Source organism: Hylobates moloch, unplaced genomic scaffold, assembly GCF_009828535.3.
Source record: "Hylobates moloch isolate HMO894 unplaced genomic scaffold, HMol_V3 SCAFFOLD_5, whole genome shotgun sequence".
Lineage (NCBI taxonomy): Eukaryota > Metazoa > Chordata > Mammalia > Primates > Hylobatidae > Hylobates > Hylobates moloch.
Genome location: NW_026652280.1, coordinates 148,144,259 through 148,166,493, shown reverse-complemented (window position 1 = coordinate 148,166,493; position 22,235 = coordinate 148,144,259). Strand labels below are relative to the sequence as shown.

At 39.2% G+C, this 22,235-nt stretch overlaps 1 protein-coding gene across 1 annotated transcript in view; it reads left to right on the top strand.

Moving 5' to 3' along the window:
• NEXN (nexilin F-actin binding protein) overlaps positions 1–22,235 on the top strand; it is a 54,829-nt gene that overhangs the window by 905 nt on the left and 31,689 nt on the right. The window lies entirely within an intron of this gene.

The following is a 22,235-nucleotide window of genomic DNA, read 5'->3' as shown; positions in this document are numbered from 1 at the left end:
ATTACCATTGGCATTTATAAAGAAAATGACGAAGTTGAGAGGTTATAGTTGGTTACTGCAGTGACTTAGAGATACTCATTTTATAGTTATTAAAGCACAACGTGAACAAAGTTGGCAGAGAGATAACAAGGTAAAAATAGCGTAAGGATATGTCCTAACAAAATGTCCTTGGTGAAGACAAAGGTAGAGAAAAGAAGCCATAATAAAGAAATTAGTTCCCTGACCAAAGCAACGGGAACATCATTCATCGTTAAATTTTGTTAATGAATTCATGTAGCAGCGGCCCACTGGCCTGCGAGTCACAACATAACTATGTCTTAGGTAATGTGATTAAATAAACTTAAGTATTTATACCATCTTAGTCACACGTTATTGAGTGGACCACATAATTTCCCCCGCTGAATATTATCCTTTTACAGGTTAAACTGCTGCAGTTAGAAAACTTTGTCTCAAATTCTTTTGAGTTTGGGGTATTGTTAAGAAAAAATGCATAATTAATCAAATGAGAGAAAGGTTTTTTGGGGGGAGGTATAATTTGTATAAGTGAACTTTGATTAACCAATGTAGCTTTTTAAGTTTCTTCTTCCTTACAATTAACACCGTATTTTCGCAGATATTTTATATTTTGACTAATGCTTCTGAGGTAGAATTTAAAGAAAAATGCCTGCAATTATGTAGTTTATCTGCAACAATTCCCTTAAAGAATTCTAAGCTAAAACCACAACAAAATTATTTTAAATCCAGTTTTCCTCATTATAGTTACAATGTAATCCAGTTTTAATAGAAGATACATATTTTAAAATCCATTTTCAATTGAAATGTAATGAATAGCAATTGTTCCTGCTCACCTTAAAATGGAATTTGTGCTATTTTTGAAAATTTGACATGTAAGGCTGATCATTGTCAAAATGTATGTCATCTTGAGATGACTATATTTAGCATCAACAAAGGAATGCATTATCTAGGTTTTTGAACAGTATTTTTCCCCTGAAATTTCACTTGAAGTATTTAGGTTAGGGTTTCATTTTTGAGCAGAATGAAAAACTAAATATGCATATTTGGAAGACATTAGTTGGGGATTCAGATTGCTTAGAATCTGAGCGGCCTATAATGACATACTTCATTTATTTAAAAAAAAAAATACCTGTTATCTTTGAAATACCCTAAAAGACAAAAAAAGGGGGATTATTTAAATATGAGAGTTGTGCACACCTAAAAGAAAGAAAATAATGCAGTGAATGTGTAAAAGTATATAACAGATAGGTAAAAGTCTAAAGGTTTTTATAGAAGAGAGGACTGTTATTTCATAGTTATGTAGGCCACACACACACAGAACATCTTGGTAGTTTATAATTTGGAGAGAAAATGATTTATAACATTCTTAACAATTTCACTTATTTCTGTTCTTATTTAATCAATCTGTGGTCCATATCACCTGTGTAGTTTCTTTCATGTTCTCTTTCTGGGTTTATAATTGCATAGTTACATATTATATACATTTGAAATGGCTACATTTTCCTTTTCTATTTAAATATTCAGTGTATAGTTTGGCTTAATTTATAGTAGTTTACTTTCTATACTCCAGGGTGGGTGGATTTGTACCCAGAAATCCACCTTAAATTTTAGTTTAATTTGTATTATAATGTTAATACACCATATTATATTTATGGTTAAAAATTATGGAGAATGGAAAAAGGGGCTCTTGTAATCTGACACCCTTACTGTTAGGATTTTGATGTATTTCCTTTACGTCTTTTTCCCATGCATAGAACTCTTTCTTTTTGCATTGACATATCTCGATAAAACAACATGTGAAAGCATCCCATGCAGTGTCTGCCATCCAGTTTAAGGGCTCAACAGGTGATTCTTTTTCTTCCTCCTTTATTTCCTTCTTGATATCTCTTCCTTTTTACTCTTAGATTAGAAGGCAAGCAGATTGGGGCTCCCTATATGAGGTTTCGAGGTTGGGGAAATTCACTTCTCACCATCCATCCTGGGCCTCTTCCCTGTTTCTTCCCCATTTCTTCCCCTTTGACTCTGCTTCACTCTTTCTGGCCAAAATAGGCCTCCCCTTTTGACCCTTTCCATTTTGTCAGTGTTATCTATTCATTTAGACTAAGGCCATGGCAGTCAAAAAGTCGACAGTCAAAAAGACACCTTTTACTTCCTGATTACCAAGTGTGGAAAAAAAGTAAAAAAAAAAAAAAAAAAAAAAAAAAAAATCAAAAACAAAAAAGACACTTTTGGGGCTGGGCTCATGCCTGTAATCCCAGCACTTTGGGAGGCTGAGGCGAGAGGATCCCTTGAGCCCAGGAGTTCAGGACTAGCCCTGGCAACATAGTGAGACCCACCCCCCTCTCTACAAAAAATTTAAAAATTAGCCAGATGTGGTGGTGCCTGCCTGTAGTCCCAACTACCTGGGAGGCTGAGGCGGGAGGATTGCTTGAGCTCAGGAGGCTGAGGCTGCAGTGCACCGTGCTTGTACCACTGCACTCCAGCCTAAGTGACAGAGTGAGGCTCTGTGTCAAAAAAAAAAAAGACACTTTTAGCCACAGACATACTTAAAAATTGGTACATTTTATATTAAAATATCGATTTATATCCTCTCTTGAAAAATTGGAAAATCTGGGCAAAATCAGGGTTCACTTTTTTAAAGAAATTATTTTTATTTCAATAGCTTTAGGGGTACCAAGTGGTTTTTGGTTACATGGATGAATTGTAAAATGGTGAAGTCTGTCTGGGTTTTTAGTGTACCTGTCACCCAAATAGTGTACATCGTACCCAAAGGTTCACATTTTTGCATAGGAACAGTACACTGGAACTAAATAGTGGCTGCCCCACAGACAGGCAGGTCACATGCTGTGCATTTGACATAGTCTCTGAGATTCCCTATTGTTTTAAACAAGTCATACACTCATTTACATTACCTGTCAATTATATTACATAACATTACCTTACATTACATTTACATTACCTGACCCTGAATACTTGAGTATACAGTCCCCGATCTAAGTATTAGGGTAAGTATATCTGATGCATCGTATGATAGAAAGTCTGCTGTACTTAGCAATAGGAACTGGGACTTTAAACATTGTAGATATATTTTGGTTAGCAAACCTCTTAAATAATGTGATCATGGGAGTGGGAGAAGAAGTTAGCATTCATTGACACTAATTGTTAGTGTCAATTAAAGCTGGAAGGGACCATATATTGCTAACCAAAACAAATAAAATACTTTCCGTGATGGGATTTTAGAAAGCATGGGGAAGATATTTCTGCTAAGGAAATATTTCCTAGGATCTTGTAAATAATTTCTTTTTTTCTTTTCTTTTTTTTTTTTTTTTTTTTGAGACAGAGTCTTGCTCTGTCACCCAGGCTGGAGTGCAGTGGCATGATCTTGGCTCACTGCAGCCTCTATCTCCTGGGCTCAAGTTATCCTCCTACCTCAGCCTCCTGAGTAGCTGGGACTACAGACATGCACCACTGTGCCTGGCTGATTTTTTAATTTTTTGTAGAGACAGAGCCTCACTATGTTGCCTAGGCTTGTCTCAAACTCATGGTCTCAAGCAATCCTCTTGCCTTGGCCTCCCAAAGTGCTGGGATTACAGGTGTGAGCCACCATGCCTGGCCTTCTTAAAAATTCTACTCCCTGTCCATTTGAGAAGTGTTTAGGAGAGTTTTTATGACTCCAACAGCTTGGCTATAAAGAGGAGTTTACTGTTTTTCTTTTGCCTCCCCATTCCACTGACATGTTTGGAGCCAGAGGTCCAGGTCTTCCTATTCCCAGCTGTGTCCTTCAATGAAAGACCACCTTCCACTTGCAGAGATGGTGAGGAGGCCCACACTCCAGTGATTACCACACCAATTTGCTCGGGAACAGAACTCCTGAAGCCTCAGGTTTCTGGTTGTTCATGGTATTTAGTTTAGCATAAACCCACCCCATTTTATTTTTTATTATTTTAGTTAGTGCATCTAGATCATCAGTCTTCCGTAGATAAGAATCATGTGTCTTATTTGGGATGATTTTGGATCAGATAGTTTTCCTCTTATCTCTTTGTCATTCATTCACTAGCTCAAATATGAATAGAGCTTGTACTATTGTCCTAGGTGTTGTGTGAAACACTAAAACTATAGAGAGGAATAGAGCAGTTCTTACCTTTCAGGGGCTCATAGTTTGGTGGATATACTTTGAAAAGTATCACATACTGTCATATAAGGGCAAAGTGTTATTTATACTTATTGCGGAAGGATATCAAGGCAGGTTGAAAGATTCGAAAGATTCTTGATTTTCTTTCTTTTTTTTAGATGGAATTTTGATCTTTTGCCCAGGCTGGAGTGAAGTGGCACCATCTCGTCTTAGTGCAATCTCCACCCACTGGGTTCAAGTGATTCTCTTGCCTCAGCCTCCCGAGTAGCTGGGATTATAGGCACTTGCCACCATGCTTGGCTAATTTTTGTATTTTTAGTAGAGATGGGGTTTCACCATGCTGGCCATGCTGGTCTCGAACTCCTGACTTCGTGATCTGCCCACCTTGGCCTCCCAAAGTGCTAGGGTTACAAGCATGCACCACTGCACCCGGCCTTTTTGTATTTTTAGTAGAGACGAGATTTCACCATGTTGGCCAGGCTGGTCTCAAACTCCTGACCTCAGGTGATCCACCTGCCTCGGCCTCCCAAAGTGCTAGGATTACAGGTGTCAGCCACCGCACCTGGCATAAGATTCTTGGTTTTCAGTGAGGAATTGTGTATTGGTAGGAAGGAAATAGATCACTACTTCATACAGGTGAAATAGGATCTAATTTCATATTTTTGAATTGCGATGAGGTTTATGACAGGTTTTATAGTATCATTTTTATTTCATTGTTATTTTTTGGACATTTTATAGTATCATTTTTATTTCATTATTTTTTGGAGACAGGGTCTCGATCTTTCACCCAGGTTGGAGTGCATTGGCGTGATCAGGGTTCACTGCAGTCTCTACATCCCAACTTCAAGCAATCCTCCCGCCTTAGCCTCCAGAGTAGCTGGGACTACATGTGTGCACCACCACACCTGGCTAATTTTTCTGTTTTTTGTAGAGATGGGGTTTCGCCATGTTGCCCAGGCCTCACCCTCCTAAAGTGCTGGGATTACAGGCATGAACCACTGCACCCAGCCTATAGTATACTTTTTTTTCCTTTTTTTTAGAGATGGAGTCTTGCTCTGTAGCCCAGGCTGGAGTGCAGTGGCGTGATCCCGGCTAACTGCAACCTCCACCTCCCAGGTTCTAGCAATTCTCCTGCCTCAGCCTCCCAAGTAGCTGGGACTACAGGCGCACACCACCATGCCTGGCTAATTTTTTGTATTTTAGTAGAGACGGAATTTCACCATGTTGGCCAGGCTGGTCTCGAACTCCTTAGCTCAGGCAATCCACCCGCCTCAGCCTCCCAAAGTGCTAGGATTACAGATGTGAGCCACCGTCCATGGCCAGCCTATAGTGTAATTTTATTTTTTTATTTATTTTTTTTTTGAGACAGAGTCTCGTTCTGTTGCCTAGGCTGGAGTGCAGTGGTGCGATCTTGGCTCACTGCAAGCTCCGCCTCCCAGGTTCATGCCATTCTCCTGCCTCAGCCTCCCGAGTAGCTGGGACTACAGGCATCCGCCACCATGCCCGGCTAATTTTTTTGTATTTTTAGTAGAGATGGGGTTTCACCGTGTTAGCCAGGATGGTCTCGATCTGACCTCTTGATCCGCCCGCCTTGGCATCCCAAAGTGCTAGGATTACAGGCGTGAGCCACTGCGCCCAGCCGCCTATAGTATAATTTTTAAAGTATAAGGTTGCAACCTTCATTAATTAAATGTAATAAAGTTACATTATACCCAAGTTTATGTTTCCTGTACAAGCGAAAAATGATACAAATTTAGGCTCATATTTTATGAAGCTCAAAACAATTTTGTTGCTTGTTCCAAAGACTGTAAGAATTAGGTTTTAACATTTACTTGTAGCATATAGTTAAGTATTATGTTTAAAATCTTCTTAAAAGTTGGCTGGGCACCGTGACTGACACCTGTAATCCCAGCACTTTGGGGGTGCAAGGCAGGCGGATCTCTTGAGGCCAGGAGTTAGAGATCAGTCTGGTCAACATGGTGAAACCCCATCTCTGCTAAAAAATACAAAAATTAGCCGGGTGTGGTAGTGCACACCTGTAATCCCAGCTACTTAGGAGGCTGAGGCATGAGAGTCACTTGAACCTGGGAGGTGGAGGTTGCAGTGAGCTGAGATAGTGCCATTGCACTCCAGCCTGGGCGACAGAGCAAGACTCCATCTCAAAAAAGAAATCTTAAAAGTTGACAGCCTGGTCGGGCACAGTGGCTCACATCTGTAATCCCAGCACTTTGGGAGGCTTAGGTGGGCAGATCACTTGAGGTCAGGAGTTGGAGACCAGCTTGGCCAACATAGTGAAACCCTGTCTGTACTAAAAAAACTTAGCCAGGTGTGGTGGTATGTGCCTGTAATCCCAGCTATTCGGGAGGCTGAGGCAGGAGAATTGCTTGAACCCAGGAGGCAGAGGTTGCAGTGAGCAGAAATCACACCACTGCTCTCCAGCTTGGGTGACACAGTGAGACTTTGTCTCAGTAAATAAATAAATAAATAAATAAATAAATAAATAAATAAGTTGTTGGCCAAGCACAGTGACTCAGAAACTGAGCTCATTTTCTGACTTAAACATGCCTTTTAATTTAATCTCCAGTTAATGGTAACCCTGTTCACCCATTTGCTCAAACTAGAAACCTTGGGTTCATCCTTTTTTATTTACTTGTTTGTTTGTTTATTTCTCATCCTCTGACTCTTACTTGGGTTCATTCTTGACAATATTCCTCTCCTCACCTCTACCCCTCCAAATCAAATTGGCCAAAGCTCTTGCAGTAGTGCCCCACAACAGTGTAAGTTCCATCAAGAAGGCCGGGCACGGTGGCTCACGCCTGTAATCCCAGCACTTTGGGAGCCCAAGGCGGGTGGAGCTCAGGAGTTCAAGACCAGCCTGGCCAGTATGGTGAAACCCCGTCCCTACTAAAAATACAAAAATTAGCTGGGCGTGGTGGCAGACACCTGTAATCCCAGCTACTCGGGAGGCTGAGGCACAGAATTGCTTGAACCCGGGAGGCAGAGGTTGCAGTGAGCCGAGATTATGCCACTGCACTCCAGCCTGGGTGACAGAGTGAGACTCTGTCTAATTAAAAAAAAAAAATTTAATCAAGACAGGGACTTTGACTTTTTGTTCACTTTCATCTCCCCAAGCTTAGGATAGCGCCTGACACAAAGTAGGAGCGTAATAAATATTTGTTAAATAAATAATGAGTCACCATGTCCTGTCAATTGCACTTCCAAAATGTCTCTTCCAGCTTTTCATTCCTAATGCCAATGTCCTAATTCAGGCCCTTATCTTGTCTTACCAAGATCATTGTACTTGTCCTCCTTCCACTAGTCTTTCCCCATTAAACTCCATTCTCTACATTGCTATAAGAGTTTCTTTTTCTTTTCTTTCTAGAATACATCTTTAAGTCATGCTCCTTTGCTGGCTCTCTATTGCCTATAGTATTATTAGGTAATATCTGAACTTTTTATTAATATGGTGCACAGTATTCATTCTAGTCTGTGCCCAGCCTGTCTTTCTAGTTTTGCCATAGATTGACTGGACAATTTTATAGCTCCCCAAATTTGCATGGGTCATCAGGCATTGGTATTTTTGTTCATTCTGGTTCTTTTTCCTGGATGCCTTTACAATCTTTTCCACTTTGTGAAATTCTACTTATCTGTCAAGGTCTAACTCAAATGTCATCGTCTCCGTGAAACCTTCTTTAACTCAGCCTCTTTCTTAACCATACCATAGTCTTTTCCATGTTTCTATAGCCTGGTTATAATACTTGTATTGAAGCATTTACTACATCGTATAATAATTAGTACATCTATTTCTTTCACCAAAGCTATTTGATTCACAAGGGCTAGCTCTTATTTGTTTCGTATCCCATTGCCAGGCATACTTTTTGGCATACAGCAGATTATCCTTTTCACAAAAATAATGTATTGTAAATACAGACCTAATCTGTCAAATTTGAAAAAAATGCAGCGTTTTTGATGAATTGTGTATAGGTTATAGTAATATTGCAATATTCCCTCTGAAACCTGTGATGGATACATAGTCGTCTTCATTTAACATGAATGCTTAATGTGTTAGAATGCCATTACTAAATCTCTTTATCATCCCAGCCTTCTCTATTATGACCAAACTCTTAGAACCACCTGTTCAATCTTATCTTTTGATCACTGGTTTCTTTCTAATCATATTCTTGATAACGATTCAATTGACTTGCCTGGGATTTTAGATACATAGGTGTCATGGGGCTGAATTGTTATGTTGCTGCTGCCCCTTTAAGGTGGCCAAGGACATTGCATCTGCCTACTCAAGAAAAATCACTTAACACTAGAAGAAGAAAAGCCTGTTAAGATTCCAGATATAAAGTCTTTTGGCATTCAGGTCACTGAGTATAGGAATTAAGTTGTTAAGCCAATCTCCATTTAGCATTCTAAAATACAGTGGCATTCTAAAATACAGTAGCATTCTAAAATACATTTCTAGAATGAGAACTTGACATGACTCAATTAGGATGTTTTTCCTGTAACTCAGCAAATCTCAAAATGTGGTCTTAGAACCCCTGGGAGTCCTCAGTACCATTTAGGGGTCCATAAAGTCCTTCCTTTTCCAACTACATATTACTATAAGGTCATGTTTTCTTAGAGACTTCAATCAAAACAACATCACTGTAGTTTGAATGCAGAAGCAGATATGAGAATGTATTTTTCCTCTATTAAGCCAGATACCAGAGATTAGCAAAAATGTAAAATGATTTTCCTCTTCTTACTAATTATTTTTATGTTTATAAATAATGGTTTGTTATTGTTACTTTAAATGACTTTATAAGTATATATTAGAATATTTTGTTTTAATTTCTAATATATTAAAGATCTATTGTTATTATCTATATAAACAAAACCTCTATTATAACCAAACTCTTAGAACCACATGTTCAGCCTTATCTTTTGGTCAGTTTTCTCTCTCATCTTACTCTTCATAAGAATTCAATGGACCTGCCTGGGATCTTAGATACTTACAAGGTGCAATGGAGCCGAATTGTTGTGTTGTGGCTGCCCCTTTAAGGTGGCCAAGAACCACCTTAGGATCCTCAATAATGGGCCCAGACTTTAGGTCCTGAGCCCCAAAAGTTTGAGACCCACTTTGTAATACATAGCCTTTCTTTTAGTGGGGGGATTTTCTTTAACATCACAGATCTTATTTTTATTTTATTTAGAGATGGTGTCTCACTATGTTGCCCAAACCAGATTCAAACTCCTGGGATCAAACGATCTTTCTGCCTCAATCCTCCCTACCTAAGCTGGGACTACAGGAATGCACCCAGCTAAAGCTAATTTTTATGTGTGTTTACACACTTTCAGATGTTACCTAAATAAAGCCTTTTCTAATCTAAAAATGTAAGCCTTATTATATTTTTGATAGTTATATTTTATCTCATCTAGACCATAAACTCCATAACAGATATTTTATCCTATTCATTATTATTTATGTAGTAGCCTATACTGTACCTAGCACATTTTAGAAAAATGTTCAATAAATGTTTCTTGAACAAATATCAATTTTTACTAATTTATCTTTTTCTGTTTATTCTTAGTTATATCATACTCATCACTCTAAATTTATAAAGTATATGAAAATCACCTAGTTTGTGGTACACAATAGGTATTCAATTATTATTTTCTCCTCTTTTATTCAGTTTAGAGGTTTCAGAACTTTCCTTTAATGTATTGTAGTTTTTTAAAAATCCTTAAATTTTATTTGTACATGTAACTTTTCATTACTTTATTAATGATTTTATCAAATGAGAGTTTACCAATTTTCTTTGAGTAGTTACTTTAAAGTTTTCCCAAAAGAGAATAAAAGGCAAGAATTATAGGTTTTGATTCTGTTCATAACTCTGAGAGGATAGGAGGATGTACTACATAGAGCCTAGGATACGGTGAGTACAGGTAGAATATTATTTAAAACATCTATAAAGAAGTGTTATGCTAAAATAGGTGTTGCACAAAATAAATGAAACAGACTTTGTATTGCCTAATACAGTGGAAAAAGCTGATAATTGTTGAAGCTTGATATGGGTATATGGGGGTTCATTATATTAGTCTCTTTCAGTTTGTATGCCTGAAATTTTCCATAATAAAAAAGTAAACAAAAAAGATAGATTAGACTGATACGTCTGAGATGTTTACCAATATAAAAATGTTTAAAGTTTATGCCAGATACACCTAGAAATCTAAGCATATTTAGAGGTCTCAGAGACTGAAGGAGAAAAAACAACCATGTTTAAGATGAAGTGGAGAAAAATCACCATTTCCATTATAATTAGTTTGGGAAAATACCTCCTTGGTAAAGAAGTGACTTAAGAAAGGTCTTGGAGGTAGAAAAAGGCTACTAAATAGATTTGTCTAGATGGAAGGTTGAAAAAGTGGAGAGAAGACAAAGGAAACTGAAGAGTCTGAGGGTCTGCAGAAGGCCTGTCAAGCCCAGGTGAGAATTTTACTTCTGATCCATGATGCACTACACAGTTAACATCCTCAGAGTTAGAGTGATACACTAGAGCACAGAGAGGAGCACAGAGAGGTAGAGATTGCAGTAGTTGAGTAGAGAACCTGGTGGGCCTGGTTGAGGGCAGAAAGAATGGTGGGCTGTTATCCTATCATAAGAAATGAAAAAAAAAAAAAAGAGAGAAATCAGAACAATCATGGCTAGAAGTTCTTCTGGAACTTTTAAAACCTATTTTTTTTTTTTTTACCAATAATGTATACTTAAATTATTATTCTATTCTAATACAATATGTATCAGTTAAGAGTTTTGGCGCGGTGGCTCACGCTTGTAATCCCAGCACTTTGGGAGGCCGAGGTGGGCAGATCACGAGGTCAGAAGATCGAGACCATGGTGAAACCCCGTCTCTACTAAAAATACAGAAAATTAGCCGGGCGTGGTGGCGGGCGCCTGTAGTCCCAGCTACTCGGAGAGGCTGAGGCAGGAGGATGGCGTGAACCCGGGAGGCGGAGCTTGCAGTGAGCCGAGATTGCGCCACTGCACTCCAGCCTGGGCGACGGAGCGAGACTCCGTCTTAAAAAAAAAAAAAAAAAAAGAGTTTTGAAGAAACTACATTAAAGTAGCTGCCCTATAGCAACTGAAGTTAACTATGTCATTACACTTGGATTCCAGCACCTATTGAAAAGACTGAATAATTTGAAAATGTTTATCAGGATTCTGAAGAAAAGAAAACCAGTAAAGTGAATACTTTGAATTTTACAGCTTCTCATTTTGTAAGTTTATTAATGAAAATTATAGTGATACATATGAAGAGTAAATAGAAATAATTTCTGGCAAGCATAATTATATGAAATTGAAGGAGCAGCTGGGGCCTTTTGCTAAATAAAGCAGCAAAATTAAGTTTATAGACTGGTAACTGAAATGTTGACTATTAATATATATAAGCACGAAACTAGGAAGACTGACAAGCCATGGGCAATATGATGAAACCCTGTCTCTACAAAAAATACAGAAATTAGCTGTGTGTGATGGTGTGTGCCTGTAGTTTCAGCTACTCAGGAGGCTGAGGTGAGAGGATTGCTTTGAGCCCAGGTCGAAGCTACCGTGAGCTGTGATTGTACCACTGCTCTCCAGCCTGGGCGACAGAGTGAGATCCTCTCAAGAAAGAAAGGAACTGGGAGGAGATGATAAAATAAGTCAAAGATTAAATTGATATTTGAAATTTTTAGTTTTTATTTTTATTTTTTTGTGACAGAGTCTTGCTCTGTCACCCAAGCTGGAATGCAGTGGTGCAATCCTGGCTCACTGCAACCTCTGCCTCCCAGGTTCAAGCGATTCTCGTGCCTCAGCCTTCCTAGTAGCTGACATAACAGGTATCTGGCACCACACCCAGCTAAGTTTTGTATTTTTAGTAGGGATGGGGTTTCACCGTGTTGGCCAGGCTGGCCTCAAACTCCTGACCTCAAGTGATCCGCCCGCCTTAGCCTCCCAAAATGCTGGGATTACAGCCACGAGCCACCGTTCCTGGTGATATTTGGATTTTTTTTGAAAACCACCTTATTAAGGTATGATTGACATACCAAAAGCTGTATATATTTAATGTATGCTATTTCGCATTTGAGAATATGTTTCTAAAAGACTAATAATCTGCTATAAATGTTCAACAGAAGACTTCTTATAGTATAGACAGTTTGTTAAGAGAATAAAAAGTTGAACCAAAGGAACAGAGGATCTTTCCGACTTGCTAGTTTTTGCGTGAATATTGAAAAGCTTTATGTGATAGCTTTTGGGGGTTGTTTTAAATTATAATTTAACTGAACAAGGCACTGGAAAGCAACTGATCCCCTGCATTCTGGGAAGGGAGCACAGAGTCTACCATGCGTACAGAGGAAAATCAGGGAGTAAGAGAAGTGCAAAATATGGACTGAGAATGGAAATCATTGATCTTAGTCATCTAACTGGAAGTTGGGGAATAGTGTATACTGCCTTTCAATTCTATAGTAGGTATAGTTGATGTTAGAACCTTACCTGTGTTTGCAGATAGCAAATCAGACTGGACCACTTAAAAATCCGGTTCCAAGGCTTTTGTTGAGAGTTGTTGCAAAGAGACTGTTTTTGTTTTTTGTTTTTTTTGTTTTTTTTTTTGAGACGGAGTCTCGCTCTGTCACCCAGGCTGGAGTGCAGTGGCGTGATATCGGCTCACTGCAAGCTCCGCCTCCTGGGTTCACGCCATTCTCCTGCCTCAGACTGTTAATAGCATGAGAATAGAGACCATGTCTGTGTGTTCAGTGTTATATTTCTCAGTGCCCAGTAGAGTGCCTGGCATAGTAGATGCTTAATAAGTACTTATGGGCCAGGGATGGTGGTTCATGCCTTTAATCTTAACACTTTGGGAGGCCGAGGTGGGCAGATCACGAGGTCAAGAGATAGAGACCATCCTTGCCAACATGGTGAAACCCCGTCTCTACTAAAAATACAAAAATTAGCTGGGTGTGGTGGCGCATGCTTGTAGTCCTAGCTACTCAGGAGGCTGAGGCAGGAGAATCGCTTGAACCCGGGAGGCAGAGGTTGCAGTGAGCAGAGATTGTGCCATTGCCCACCCTGGGCAATGGAGTGAGACTCTGTCTCAAAAAAAAAAAATTAATATAAGTGGCATGTTGTATTTATACCATATCCCTGCATAATGATAATCATAATGATAGTCATTCCTTATATCCAGATAATCTTTATCTGTTCATAAAGTGATTCACCTTGAAGTTGGCAAGATTTCCTTATTCAGGGCTGGGCATGGTGGCTCATGCTTGTAATCCCAGCACTTTGGGAGGCTAAGGTGGGAGGATCACTTGGGCCCAGAAGTTAAAGACCAGCCTGGGCAACATAGCGAGACCCTGTCTCGACAAAAAAAATTCAAAACATATCTGGGTATGGTGGTGCAAGCCTGTAGTACCACTCAGGAGGCTGAGGCAGGAGGTGCTATGGATATAATGATGTACAAAACACAGTCACTACTCTCAAAGACCTCACCTTCTGGTCGAGGAGGTTTTCAGGAAGGTGGGTCATTACTGTACATTGTGGTAAGTGCTACAATTATAGTAACCATGGGATGCTGTGTAAGCACATAGGAGAAGCACTTAACCTAGTCTTGTGGAATCAAGGAAGGCTTCCTGGAGAAAGTGACAATTCAATAATTAAAGGATGAGTAGGAGTTAGCTGAGTGATAAGGGAATGAGAATAGCATAAAGCTGAGGGAGCCAGCTCTGCAAAGGCTTGAGTTGTGCCAGTATTACAGTATGGGTAATAGAGTGGGAGGGAGGGGTAAAAAGAGATGAGGCTACAGAAGTAATTTAATCTACTAAAGTGTATTAAATCACAGAAGAAAAAGTGGATAATGAGAAGAAAAGGGCAAACATTGAAAGCTGGGGGCAAACAACATCTAAGAGGTAGAGAGAGGTATAGAAGCCCTCAAAGGACATAGAGAACGAATGCTCATAGACATGAAAAAAACAGAGGGAGAATAGTGTTATGAAACTAAGCAAGGAGGATTTCAGGAAGAAAGGAGTGACTGAGAGTATCAAGTGTAGAAGTGAAGTTCAGAAAAAGGGAACTGTTCATTTTATTTGGCAATATAATGAGAAAAGCATTATTAGGCCCATTTTACATATAAAACTGAAGTTCACAGAAGTTAACTGGCTCATCCAAAATCACGTATCTAATAATTAACCTAAACAGAAACTCTAATCCCAGTTTTCTGGCTCTAACTCCAGTGCTTCTTCCACCGTCAATGTTTTCTTAATATGCATGAAAAAATCAACAGTTAACTGTATAATTATCATTAGGATATAATTGAATACAAAGGTTATTAAGCACAAAAAGTTCTAGTAGAATATTTTGGGAGATTTCAAATTATTTTTGTATTAATATTAAAATTTAAAATATATATGGGTTTGGAATTTTTATGAGGGAGTTTATGAAAAGTTATGATATCATTGAACCTGTATATGTCATTTGTTCTAAAGCTGTTTTTTGTTTGTTTGGTTTCTGTTTTGAGACAGGGTCTTGCTCTGTTGCCCAGGGTGTAGTGTAGTGGTTCAATCATAGCTCACTGCAACCTTGAACTCATGGGCTCAAGTGATCCTCTTGCCTCAGCATCCCAAGTAGCTGGGACTACAGGGACATGCCACCACACCCAGATTTTTTTTTTTTATTGTAGAGATGGGGTCTTGCTATGTTGCCCAGGCTGGTCCCCAACTCCTGCCTCAAGTGATTCTCCTGCCTCAACTCAGCCTAGATAACAAGTGTGAGCCATAACATCTGGCCAGGAAATGATTTGGAGAGAAGGTTTGATAATAGTATTTACCTTGAAGTGTTGTTGTAGGAAATAAATGACAATGCTTGTTAACTACTTGGCACATTACCAGGCACACGGTAAAGACTCCACAAATGTTAACTTGGATTATCTTCATCATTAATTTTATTCATGTTTTGTGACTTAAGGATGTATTAGTGAAATAGTGGGTTTAGATAAGACAATACAATTAATGACTAGGGATCAGAGTTTTCCTGTGAAGTTAATAGGCCAAACAGAGTCAAATTCATACCTTTATCCTTGTGTTAACACAGATAGGCAAATGAGTTGGCAACTGAAATGCACTGTTGTTTCTACCAAGGCAGTGTCATACTTCCTTTTTAATTAACAATAAAGGAATCTTATATGTATTTACAGTGTCTACATAATTATGAAGTTTTTTTCTCCAACATAAAAATATTTAAGAGATGGGAGTCCTATTGGTTTGTAATTTGTACCTTAAGTGCAATTCCATAACACAAAAAGGTCATGAACTCATTTTGCTACAACTTTTTATCCTCAAAAGGCAGAACAGAGCAAACTTTGAGTAAAGGATCACTTGCTTATATTTTAACCAAAAAAGTTAAGGCTAGTGCTGTTCAAATTTTCACTGAGTTTAAAAATGAGAGCTCAGAATACTAACATGACATTTTAAAAAACGATTTTAAGTGGTTTATTCATAGCAAATTTTTTAAATCAATTTTATTTTATTAAATCTATAATTAAGTCAAGATATAATTTGAGGATTTTTTACAAATTAAATGAAGAGGGCTAGCTGATTCATTTATTTTCTAGGACTATTCTTGACAGATTAATTCTTCACTGTCAGCAAGCCACCCAATTTTCTTTCATTTCACCCAAAAAAAAAAAAAAAGGCTTTTGAAGTCCCTTCTGGCCAATTAATTGACCTAAAATTATCAGTTCTTATGATCCCAGGATTCCAAATTTTCCTCATACCCTTTAGTATTACTCTAAAAAACTGCACAAGAGGCTCGGGCATGGTTGCTTATGCCTGTAATCCCAGCACTTTGGGAAGCTGAGGTGGGAGGATCACTTGAGGCCAGGAGTTCGAGACCAGCCTGGGCAACAGAGTGAGACCCCTGTCTCTATTTTTTTTTTTTTTAAACAGTCTCATGCTTTGTTGCCCAGTCTGAAGTGCAGTAGCATGATCATAGCTCACAGCAACCTTGAACTCCTGGGCTCAAGTGATCTTCCTGCTTCAGTGTCCCAAACAGCTGGGACTACAAGCATGTGCTACGACACTTGCAAATTTTTAAATTTTCAGTAGAGATGAGTCTTGCTATGTTGCCCAAGCTGGTCTCAAACTCTGGGCTCAAGTGATTCTCCCACCTCAGCCTCCCAAAGTGTTGGGATTACAGGTGTGAGCCACTGCACCCACCCCCACTGCTCCCCTACCTCTATTTTATTTTTTTTGAGACAGAGTTTTGCTCTTATTGCCCAGGCTGGAGTGCAATGATGCGATCTCAGCTTACAGCAACCTCTGCCTCCCAGGTTCAAGCAATTCTCCTGCCTCAGTCTCCTGAGTAGCTGGGATTACAGGCATGTGCCACCACTCCTGGCTAATTTTGTATTTTTAGTAGAGATAGGCTTTCTTTGTGTTGGTCAGGCTGGTCTCAAACACCTGAACTCAGGTGATCTGCCCGCCTCAGCCTCCCAAAGTGCTAGGATTACAGGCATGAGCCACCACATCTGGCATCTATTTTTAAAAATAAAAAATTGTGTAATACATTATATATGCTCACTGGCAGAGAAAGATAGTTTTTTTCCTAAATAGAGTAAATTCTAGTAGGGGAGATGAACAGTAATAAAATTAATCAAAGTTATTGATATCTACTAATGTTAGTTATTATTCCAGGGTTCTTCATATAATGCTATCTTATCTAATCCTAACTAAGCAGTTAACAGACCTGAAATTTGGATTTAGGTCTGATTACCAAATTTTGGTAATCTAAATGTGAGGTGATTGAAGGTCTGTATTAGTATGGAGGCCATGGAAATATGAAGTAATATGTAAGAGAAGTTTGAAAGCAACATTCATAAATCTTGACGATCTATTAAAATCTAGGAGATATAGAAGAATGAATCAAAAATAACCGCAAGGTTTGAGAAGCCATGAGAATGAAGGGTAGGTTTTGTTGGTTATATAAGAAGAAATATCAGGCCAGGCATGGTGGCTCATGCCTGTAATCCCAAAACTTTGGGAGGCGAAGGCGGGTGGATCACCTAAAGTCAGGAGTTCAAGACCAGCCTAATCAACATGGTGAAACCCTGTCTCTACTAAAAATGCAAAATTAGCTGGGCATGGTGGGGCATGCCTGTAATCCCAGCTACTTGGGAGGCTGAGGCCGAAGAATTGCTTGAACCCAGGAGACAGAAGTTGCAATGAGCCAAGATCACACCATTGCACTCCAGCCTGGGCAACAAGGGCAAAACTTCATCTCAATAAATAAATAAATAAATAAATAGCTAACAGGTAACTCTAGATATGATATAATGGCTCAAGTAAGACAACAGGACTAGTGCTATTTATTATTTTTACCTCAGGCACATAAAATTAGGTTACTCATAAACCTTAGTTCATGACACACTCATGTATGGATGGATTCCTTTAATTTGCTCCTTTATTTTTAATAATGTCATAAGCACCGACAGACCCACTACACAAGAAAAGTTAGGATCTTATTAATAATTACAGGGAATCACGTCCCATCCTCTCCCCCATTATATTGTCTCCTTTCCACAAAGAAAACTTCAGTCCCACATGGCTTCACTGGGGAGTTCTTGCAAATATTTAGGGAAAAAATAATACTAAATCCTACATGAACTCTTCCAGAAAACTAAAGGAATAATTCCCAACTCATTCTATGAAGACAATATTACTCTGTTAATAAAAGCAGACATCACAAGAAAAGATAACCAATAATTTATCATAAATACAGATACAAAACTTAACAAAATTTTATCAAACTGATTCCAGCAATATATTAAGAGGATAATGCATTATAACCAATTGGGAATTATCCTAGGAATGTAATGTTGATTTAACACTTGAAAATCAGTTAATGTAACTCACCATATTAATAAATTAAAAATGAAAGCCGTATGATTATCTCAATAGACACAGAAAAAGCGTTAGATAAAATCCAACATCTGTTACTGATAATTACTCCAGCAAACTTAGTCTGATAAAGGGCATCTAAGAAAAGCCTACAGCCAACATCTTACTTAACAGTGAAAGGCTGGACATATTTCTCCTAAGATCAGGAACAAGACAAAGATATCTGCTCTTACCACTTCTATCTAACATTGTACTGGAGGTTCTAGCTAGTACAGTCAAGCCAGAAAAAGAAATGAAAGGCATCCAGACTGGAAAGGAAAAAGTAGAACTGTGCTCACCGATGATGTGATCATCTATGTATGTAGAAAATCTGATGGAATCTATGAAAAGCCAATAGAACTAATAAGTTATTAGGCTGGGCTCGGTGGCTCACGCCTGTAATCCCAGCACTTTGGGAGGTGAAGGCAGGTGGATCACGAGGTCAGGAGTTCAAGATCAGCCTGGCCAACATAGTGAAACCCCGTCTGTACTAAAAATACAAAAAATAGCTGGGTGTCGTGGGTCGCGCCTGTAGTCCCAGCTATGCAGGAGGCTGAGGCAGGAGAATCACTTGAACCCGAGAGGTGGAGGTTGCAGTGAGCTGAGACTGTGCCATTGCACTCCAGCCTGGGTGACAGAGTGAGACTGTCTCAAAAAAACAAAACAAAACGAAACGAAACTAATAAGTTATTTTAGCAGGGTTGCAAGATATAAAACCAGAATACAAAAATTGTATTTTTTAATTTTAATTTTTTTTCTTTTAGAAATAGGGACACACTCTGTCACCCAGGCTGGAGTATGGTGATATGATTATAGCTTACAGTAACTTTGAGTTCCTGGGCTCAAGAGATCCTCCTGCCTCTGTTTCCCAAGTGGCCAAAACCACAGACACACACCACCAGGCCTGGCTAATTTTTAAATTTTTTGTAGAGATGGGGTCTACTATGTTGCCCAGGTTGTTCTTGAACTCCTGGCCTCAAGCAACCTCCCTGCCTTAGCCTTCCAAAGTGTTGGTTGGGATTAAAGGAATGAGATACAGCGCCTGGCCCCAAAATTATACTTCCATATGCAGGTTGAATATCCCTAATCTGAAAATCTGAAATCCAAATGCTCCAAAATCTGAAACCTTTGGAGTACTGACATGACACCACAAGTGGAAAATTCCACACTTGGCCTCATGTGACAGATCACAGTCAAAACACAGTCAAAACTTTGCTTTGGCCGGGCAAAATGACTCACGCCTGTAATCCCAACACTTTCGGAGGCCAAGGCAGGTGGATTACCTGAGGTCAGGAGTTTGAGACCAGCCTGGCCAACATGGTGAAACCCTGTCTCTACTAAAAATACAAAGATTAGCCAGGCATAGTGACGGACACCTGTAATCCCAGCTACTTGGGAGGCTGAGGCAAGAGAATCGCTTGAACCCAGGAGGCAGAGGTTGCAGTGAGCCGAGATCGCGCCATTGCACTCCAGCCTGGGCGACAAGAGCAAGACTCCATCTCAAAAACAAAACAAAACAAAACAACTTTGCTTCATGCAAAAGTTATTTAAAATATTCTATAAAACTACCTTCAGGCTATATGTATAAGGTGTATATGGAACATAAATGAATTTCATGTTTAGACTTGGGTCCTATCCCCAAGATAGCCTGTTTTATATATATATATATTCCAAAATCCAAAAAAAATCTGAAATCTGAGGCCAGGCACGGTGACTCACACCTGTAATCCCAGCACTTTGGGAGGCCAAGGCAGGCGGATCATGAGGTCAGGAGTTCGAGACCAGCCTGATCAACATGGTGAAACCCCGTCTCTACTAAAAATACAAAAATTAGCTGGACGTAGTGGCACGCACCTGTAGTCCCAGCTACTCAGGAGGCTGAGGCTGGAGAATTGCTTGAACCCGGGAGGCAGAGGTTGCAGTGAGCCGAGATTGCACCATTGCACTCCAGTCTGGGCGACAGAGTGAGACTCTGTCTCAAAAAAAAAAAAATCTGAAATCTGAAAACTGAAACATTTCTAGTCCCAAGCATTTCAGATAAGGGATACTCAACATGTACTAGCAACAATCATTAATTTAAATCTAAAAAACAACACCATTTACAGTAGTATAAACAAATATGAAATTATTTAGGGATAACTAGCTGGGCGCGGTGGCTCACGCTTGTAATCCCAGCACTTTGGGAGGCCGAGGCGGGCAGATCACGAGGTCAGGAGATCGAGACCACAGTGAAACCCCGTCTCTACTAAAAATACCAAAAAATTAGCCGGGCGTGGTGGCGGGCGCCTGTAGTCCCAGCTACTCGGAGAGGCTGAGGCAGGAGAATGGCGTGAACCCGGGAGGCGGAGCTTGCAGTGAGCCGAGATCGCGCCACTGCACTCCAGCCTGGGTGATAAAGCAAGACTCCGTCTCAAAAAAAAAAAAAAAAGAAATTATTTAGGGATAACTGACAAAAGATGTGGAAGATCTGCACATTGAAAACTACAAAACATTTCTGAGAAATTACAGAATATGTATATAATGGGGGGACATACTGTGTTCATGGATCAGAAGACTTAACGTTATTAAGATATTAATTCTCCCTAGATCCATCTACAGATTCAATGCAATCCCAATCAAAATCCCAGCACATTATTTTGTGGATATTTACAAACTGATTCTAAAGTTTATATGAAAAGGGAAAAGACTTGGAATAGCCAACACAGTGTTGAAGGAGAAGAACAAAGCTGGAGGACTAACACTACTCAACTTTAAGACATACTATAAACCTACAGTAATTGATACAGTGCGGTATTGGTGAAATAATAAACAAAAAGATCAACGGAACCAAATAGAGAGCCCAGAAATAGATCCATGTAAGTATAATCAACTGATCTTTGACAAAGGACCAAAGGCAATAAAGTAGAGAAAAGATTATTTTCAACAAATGGTGCTGGAACAACTGGACATCCACTTGCAAAAAACTGAATCTAGAAACAGACCTTGCATTCTTCACAAAAATTAACTCAAAATGAATCACAGACTTACAGCATAGAACTATAAAACTCCCTGAAGAAAACATAGGCAGAAATCTAGATGACCTCAGATTTGGAGTTGACTTTTTAGCTATGATACCAAAGTCACAATTCGTGAAAGGAAGAATTGATAAGCTGGACTTCATTAAAATTAAAAAATTCTGTTCTGCAAAAGACACTGTGAAAAGAATTAAAAGAAAAGCCATAGACTTGGAGAAAATATTTGCAACAGACGTATCAGATAAAGGACCGTTATCCAAAATATACAAAGAACTCTTACAACTCTGTAATAAGAATACAAACAACCCAATTATAAAATGGACCAAAGGGCTGGGCACGGTGGCTCACGCCTGCAATCCCAGCACTTTGGGAGGCCGAGGTGGGCAGATCACCTGAGGTCAGGAGTTTGAGACCAGCCTGACCAATATAGCAAAACCCCATCTCTACTACAAATACAAAAATTAGCCGGGCGTGGTGGCGGGCGCCTGTAGTCCCAGCTACTCGGGAGGCTGAGACAGGAGAATTGCTTGAACCTGGGAGGAGGAGGTTGCAGTGAGCCAAGATCACGCCACTGCACTCTAGCCTGGGTGACAGTGCAAGACTCCATCTCAAAAAAAAAAAAAAAATAGGCCAAACAAAGATCTTAGGAGACATCTCACTGAAGATACAGATGGCAAATAAACATATGAAAAGGTGCTTTAATATATTATTTAATATAATTCTAATTTAATATTTATTCATTTAATATATATTCAAGGAAATGCAAATAAAAATGACAATGAAATACCACTCCACATCTATTAGACTGGCCAAAATTCAGAACACTGACAACATCAAATGCTGGTGAGGTTGTGGAGCAATATGAACTCTCATTCATTGCTGGTGGGAATGCAAAACGGTAAGCTACATGGTGGTTTCCTATAATACTAAACATGCTCTTACCATATAATCCAGTAATCATGTCCACAAGAACCTGCATACAGATATTTATGTCAACTTTATTCATAAACACCAAAACTTGGAAACAACCAAGATGTCATTTGGTAGGGGAATGGATAAACTGTGGTACATGCAGGTAATAGAATATTATTCAGTGCTAAAAAGAAATGAGCTATCAAGCCATG